Source organism: Rattus norvegicus, chromosome Y (genome assembly GCF_021556685.1).
Source record: "Rattus norvegicus strain SHRSP/BbbUtx chromosome Y, alternate assembly SHRSP_T2T, whole genome shotgun sequence".
NCBI classification, from domain to species: Eukaryota; Metazoa; Chordata; class Mammalia; order Rodentia; family Muridae; genus Rattus; species Rattus norvegicus.
In genome coordinates this window covers 58,805,415-58,812,399 of record NC_141555.1, presented here as the reverse complement: position 1 = coordinate 58,812,399, position 6,985 = coordinate 58,805,415, and the positions used below count along the sequence as shown (strand labels likewise).

General features: G+C 46.3%; 1 pseudogene; it reads right to left on the bottom strand.

The window, feature by feature from the left end:
- Positions 1-243: 243 nt before the first annotated feature.
- Positions 244-826, bottom strand: LOC134484394 (large ribosomal subunit protein eL19-like; annotated as a pseudogene).
- Between the last annotated feature and the right edge of the window lie 6,159 nt (positions 827-6,985).

Below are 6,985 nucleotides of genomic sequence, written 5' to 3'. Positions count from 1 at the left end.
AAAAGTAAACTGGAATTTATGTTGTCTGGTGGGTACTTGTTCCTCTCTCTAGAGCGCTATTGCATTAGGGTTTCCAGAGAAACAGAAATGGCAGAATGAATACACATTGTCTTAGTTAGATTTCCATAGCTGTGAACAGACACCATAGGCAAGGTAACTCTTTTATTTTAAGGCTTGTTTTATTTTAATGACTGATCATGTGAGGCCACAGTGAGGTCACTATGCACAGACATGAAGGAAGCTTTATTTCTTGGTCTCGTCCTCCTTGGACAGAGTCTTGATGATCTCCTCCTTCTTGGCCTGGAGGCGCTCCTCCCACGCGTTTTTTTGCTTCCCTCATCTTAGAACTGCGAGCCTCAGCCTGGTCAGCCAGTAGCTTCTTGCGGGCCTCGTCTGCCTTCGGTGTGTGGATCTGCTCCATAAGAATCCATTGGTTTTTTAATAAATTCCTTTAAACCTTCAGGTACAGGCTGTGATACATGTGGCGGTCCATCTTCTTAGATTCCCAGTATCTCCTGAGAAGCCGGTGCAGGATCCTCATCCTTCTCATCCAGGTCACCCTCTCAGGCACCCAAGTGTTGGCAGTTCCCTTTCTCTTCCCTATGACCATATGCCTGCCCTTCAAGGTGTGTTTCTGTCAGCGAGTCTGGGGATGGACAGTTACAGGCTTCCAGATGATCAGGCCATCTTCAATCAGCTTCCTGATCAGCTGACGGGAGTTGGCATTGGCGACTTTATTGGTCTCATTGGGGTCCAACTGGACCTTCTTTTTACCGCAGTGGAGGACACTAGAGGCAAGACTCTTCTGTAGCCTGAGCATGCTCATGACTGCAGAGTCAGCAGCCAAGGTAACTCTTATAAAGGACAAGATTCCATTGAAGCTGTCTTACAGTTTCAGGGGTTCAGTCCATTATCATCATGGCAGGAATCATGGGAGCATCCAGGCAGAGTTGGTGGTGGAGGAGCCCAAAGTTCTGGATGCACAGACCACAGAAAGGGGTTGTCTGTACCACTGAGCATAGTTTGAGTATATACAAATCTCAATGAAATGCTACCACAGTGGCACACTTCCTCCAACAAAGTCACACCTACTCCAACAAGGCCACACCCACTCCAACAAGGCCACACCCAACCCAACAAGGCCACACCTACAACAACAAGGCCACACCTATTCCAACAAGGCCACACATATTCCAACAAGGCCACACCCACTCCAACAAAGTCACACCTACTCCAACAATGCCACACCTACTCAAAAGGCCACACCCACTCCAACAAGGCCACACCTACTGCATCAAGGCCACACCTACTCCAACAAGGCCACACCTTCTGCAACAAGGCCACACCCACTCCAAAAAGGCCACACCCACTCCAACAAGGCCACACCTACTCCAACAAAGCCACACCTACTCCCACAAAGCCACAGCTACTGCAACAAGGCCACTCCCAATCCAACAAGGCCACACCCACACCATCAAGGCCACGCCTACTCCAACAAGGCCACACCTACTGCAACAAGGCCACACCCACTCCAAAAAGGCCACACCCATTCCAACAAGGCCACACATACTCCAACAAAGCCACACCTACTCCAACAATGCCACACCTACTGCAACAAGGACACACCCACTCCAACAAGGCCACACCTAGTCCAACAAGGCCCCACCCACTCCAACAAGGCTACGCCTACTCCAACAAGGCCACACCTACTCCAACAAGGCCACACCTCCTGATAGTATCACTCCTCATGGGTCAAGCATTCAAACACATGAGTCTATGGTGCCCACTCCTATTCAAACCACCAAACACATCAAAAGGTAATTTGGGTTACAGGACACTGGATAATCTAACAATGGCTGTCCCATACAAGGGTCCTGAGAACCCCATTGGCTGCTCAATGATTGATGGCTCAGCCACCTTAACCTGGTGCTGAAGGCACGTGAGTTTCCTGGAGGCGTTGGTCTTCAGTCTACAATGAGAATTCAGAGAAGGTGGTTAAAATATTAGCAAAGGAGTGCAGCAGCCACAGGAGAGATGAACTTGCCAGTGAGAGTGAATGCAGGCAGACAAAAATCAAAGCCTCCTTCTTTCACATTCTTAAATCTGGGTTGCCACCAGAAGGTCCCACCTACACTTAGGGCAATCTTCCTGATTCAAATAACCTGATCACGAAAATCCCTCACAAAAGTGGCCAGATGCATGCATTTTAATTGAGTAGAGACCACTCAAGTCAGCAACCAAGATTAGTAATCATGTCTGCCAACTCTCTCATAAAATTTATTTTTCTTGTTTGCTTTATATTTTGGGCCTGAGATTAACCAAGCCGTGCCTCTCATATTGCTTAGCCTTGAAGCATTCATCTGCATTCTGTTCTCACTAGAAATCAAGAAACACATTGTATGTTCACCCCTCTCCTGGCTGATCCCTGCCTCACCCAGGAACCAGCCAGCTTGCTGTCACTCCAGTCTCAGAGACTGGATGGCTGATAATGAGGATTCAAGTCCAAGATCAGAGTCCTGCCAAATTGACTGAAGCCTGATACCTGGCTTGTAGATGGTGCGTTCTGCCTATATCTTCCTGGGCTGAGAAGGTCCAGCAAGCTCTCTGGGGATTCTTTTTAAACATAAGTGCAACAATAACACAGAGGAGGAGTCCATCTTTATGACTGAAGTCACACCCTCCAAAGTGCTGCTTCCCAATGATGTCATCTTTGGTGACATCTTCCTAGGGGTGAGGGAGGGGAGACATATAGATCACAGCAACCTCTACCGATGGAGATGACTCTCCTCCAGCTTGCACCAGCATCATCAGACTTCTGTGTGGAGGCAGCACAGGCAATGTAAGTCCCAAGAATATCCCTGTTATGTCTCCTTGGCCCTAATGTCCCCTGCACCATGACCCTCACCCTGCCACAGCTGCCCTTGTGTGCAACAAAGCTCAGCTTCCCTGATGTTAGGCACCTGGGATCTACCTCTATCTCCTTTTAAACCCATTTTTTAGCTATAGGATATGGGTCAGTAGGTAAACTGCTTGCTGTACATGCATGGAGACCTGAGCTTGGATCCCCAGAGCCAACTTACAAGTCTAAGGTGGTAGCATGCACTCTGACCCCAAACTCAGGGAGACAGAGACCTGGGGACCTCTGAAGTTCACTGGCCACCCCAGAGTCAATGTTTTACTTAGGGTTATACTGGTATAATATACACCATAACCAAGGTAACTCTTATAAAGTCAACATTTAATTGGGTTTGGCTTACAGGTTCAGAGGTTCAGTCCATTACCATCAAGGTGGGAATATGGCAGCATCCAGGCAGGCACAGTGCAGGAGGAGCTGAGAGTTCTACATCTTCATCTGAAGGCTGCTAGGAGAATACTGGCTTTCAGGTATCTAGGATGAGGGTCTTAAAGCCCACACCCACAGTAACACACTCACTCCAACAAGGCCACATCCACTCCAATAGGGCCAAACCCTCTAAAGCTGCCTCTCCCTGGGCTGAACATACACGCACACACACACACACGCAGGCACACAGGCATGCACCCACCCAAACCATCACAGGCATCAGTTCCCAGATCCCAGTGAGAAAAGCCTACCTCAAAAACCAAGACAGGCACTGGCAAGATAGCTCAGCATGCAAAGGCACTTGCCACCAAGCCTGAGGATCTGAGTTCAATCCCCAAGACTCATCAGGTGGAAGATGGGACTGAATCCTACAACATGTCCCTTGGTCTCTACATATGTGTTGTAGCATGTATGTGTCTCCCTCGACTAAGTAAAACTATATCAAAGAGGAATGACACCCAAAATTGTCCTCTGACCTCTATATGCATGCACCTACACAAGTCACGAGTGTACACACACACACACACACACACACACACACACACACACACACACCACTTGTCTTGGAGAACAGTCTCATGTAGATGTTTTTCAAGATAACACTGGTCTTAGTGCAATTCTTGTTCTATTGTCCAAAGGGAGACACATCTCTAATAGGGCCGGGTATGCACAAGGTTTCCCATCTAACGAAACAGGAAATGGGAACGTTATGTTTCCCAATTTCAGGATGAAAATCAATGCATTCTGCTCTGTGACTTTGCACGTTCCTGCTTATCTTCAGAAGTGATAGCCAGACATTGCTGTCACCTGGCCAATTGGAAGTGCCAATATGACATTGGGGTGGGACAGGGATGAGAGACAATCTGGTCCTGGTCTACACACAAACCCACAGCTGTAGGGAGCCGTTCCCTGCTTCATTTGACATAGTAGGGACAGCATCGGAGGGAAAAGGGATTATGCCTCTTAAATAAGAAACAAGCTTATGCAGTTTCATAGGAAATAAGCTGACACAAGTTTGGGTTTCTGTTGAGTCTTGTCTTGAGTGAATGAAGACACAGTTTTCATCTTTCCCTAATAGGCTCTGGGTTTCCTTTTAACATTCTCATCTCAATGCGCAGAATTCCCTCTCTTTGTGTGTAATGCCCTTATGGTGCTTGAATCACTCTGGTCAGGCCATTAGTCCTAAGAGTTACTTAATGTTTCCTTTTCAAACACACGGCTTGGGATGAGGGAGACAGCTTGGGGTGGAGCCTGAGGAACTAGACACAAGGTAAAAACTAAGCCTGGGTATAAGTTCTTGTACCAAGAGTTGGAGAATTCCTGGGATTTATTGTCAGACCTACTGGCCTATACTGGTGAGATTCAGGCCACAGAGAGATCCTGGGTCAAAAACAAGGTAAATTTGTCCTCTGGCCTGCATGTCACACAAATGAACACATACACGCATAGCACATATGCATATATGCATACACACAAATGGGAAAATATGTTATTAAACATCCATGCATGTAACGAATTTTCCTCAGAAAACCCCCAGAGCACTTTCTTTAAAGAGGACATAGTTGCAAAAACAGATCCAAGGGAAAATAAGTTGTAATGGAAAAGAGTCTGACACCCCTTCATTATATGGGGATACATGTAGGCTTAGATTTTTTTCAAACCTACTTTAATAAGGGTTCTCAAATGCTTAGAGCCCCCTTCTGGTCCACTGTCCAAAGGTAGGGGAGAAAAGGTGATAAATAGGGCAAGTGGATGTGGACCTGTTTAGAAGTAGTTCTTTAGGGCAAATCCCATCTGAGCTGTCAGGACACCGGCAGTCCAGTCCAGTAGTGTCAGGATACCAATAGTCCAGTTGAAAAAAAAATGTCACCAAACACAAGTCAGCACTGGTAGCACAATCTACCGAAACAGTCAGGCCTCCACCAAACTGGCACTAGTCAGCAGGAGTGACCAGAACCAGCTGGAACAACAGCTCTTTCCACACCTCAATAAAGTGAAGGTCAGTGAGAATCGAGACCAAGGAGGGATTGCAGGCAAACAATGCAAGCACATCATCAGTGTCTACTGAGTCATACTCGTAATCTCTCCCAATATCACGTGACTTCCCTTAACCAAACCCCACATGAGTATGCATCACAGGACAATCAGAAATTTCCACTTCAGACTCCAGAGTGTGAGGAACGAGAGAGAGACTGAGACATATGGAACAAACAAGGATATCCCCTTGAATTGTACCATGTCCACAAATGATAGTGAAGGGAAGATACCTCTTTGCCGAGCTGCTAAATGCCATTTAAATCACAGTGACATCCAACTGGCCTGTTTCCTAAAATTGTATCTGTTGTTACCTAATACTCACGCCTTATACTTTGTGGCTGATGATGGACCTTCATTCAATAGCTGTAGCTGTCCTTTGGCTACTTTACAGGTTCTCCTTTCTTTCACATTCAACCTCCTAACACTAGACAGGAGAGAAAAGAGGAGAGACGGAAAGGGGTTCTATCACCATTAGACGACCTCCTGTTGATTAGGGGCATCGATTTCCTTGGGGGGCAAGTTTGATCTTCATTGACAGGATGTTTAGTTTCCTCTTTGGGCATGACTATTTAACAAACTGCAACCAACAGCAGCCCACCTCTGGGGCGCTAGCATTTATACATTCTCTGAAAAGTCTCCAGCATCCCAAATGTTACACACGTGCAAAATCTATCTGCTGCTGGCAAAATCACGCCCCTGCTAGTGCAGGAGGCAAATCATAGTCAGCCACTGTTGGCAATCAGAAGCATCCCCATACCCCACAGCCTGGATTAACACAAAAACATACTCTTATCATATTTCTATGTTTTTAAATACACCAAAATTTTCACTTCAAATAGCCAGTTTCATTTGGATATTAGTATAACTGACTTTCTATCCTTTAATCCACGGAGGGCATCCTGATTAGTTTGAATCAGTCATGCTAGCTTTGTCCTGTGCATGTCACTGGTGTTGAGGTGCATCAGAAGACTCACTGAGACACACCAAAAATCTTCTGAGCAAAGATTTTTTTCTGTCTGTCATAAATAGGGAGCTATCCAAGACAGTTTCATCTCTCTTCCTCTTCCTCCCATCCAGGGTTGGAGTTCTGCTGTGGAGGAGTGTGATGTGTTCTCTGGGGATGCAGCCGCCATCTTGTGACTACATTACAGCCAATCACTGAGGGCAGTAAGATGAGAAAGATGGATGAGCCAAGAGTCTTGTGGGATGGCTGGGCTGGTGAACTGATGCTGTGTGTGCTTTGGTGTTTCTTCCCAAGTCAATCACACCCTTGGGATTAAGGGATACTGGTTGGTTTTATATTACTGTGACCAGACACATTCCCAGCAGATATATTTATTGTGTTTGCTCTTCTCAGGCCAGAATTACTGCCAGCCTCATTTGAACTCACCGTCTGTCCTATTGGGACCCCAATTTGCCAGCCCATCCCCAGGCCCTCCTTAGCAATTAGCAAACACACACTCAGATAAGGGCAAATGTCCCAGGAGGTGGATGTGATACAACAATTAAAACACACTCACCAGGAAGGACAATGGAATATTATTTAAAATGTTTCTGCCCAAAGAAGAGTGAAGTCAATATAATTTTAAAGTTACATTCTTTTAT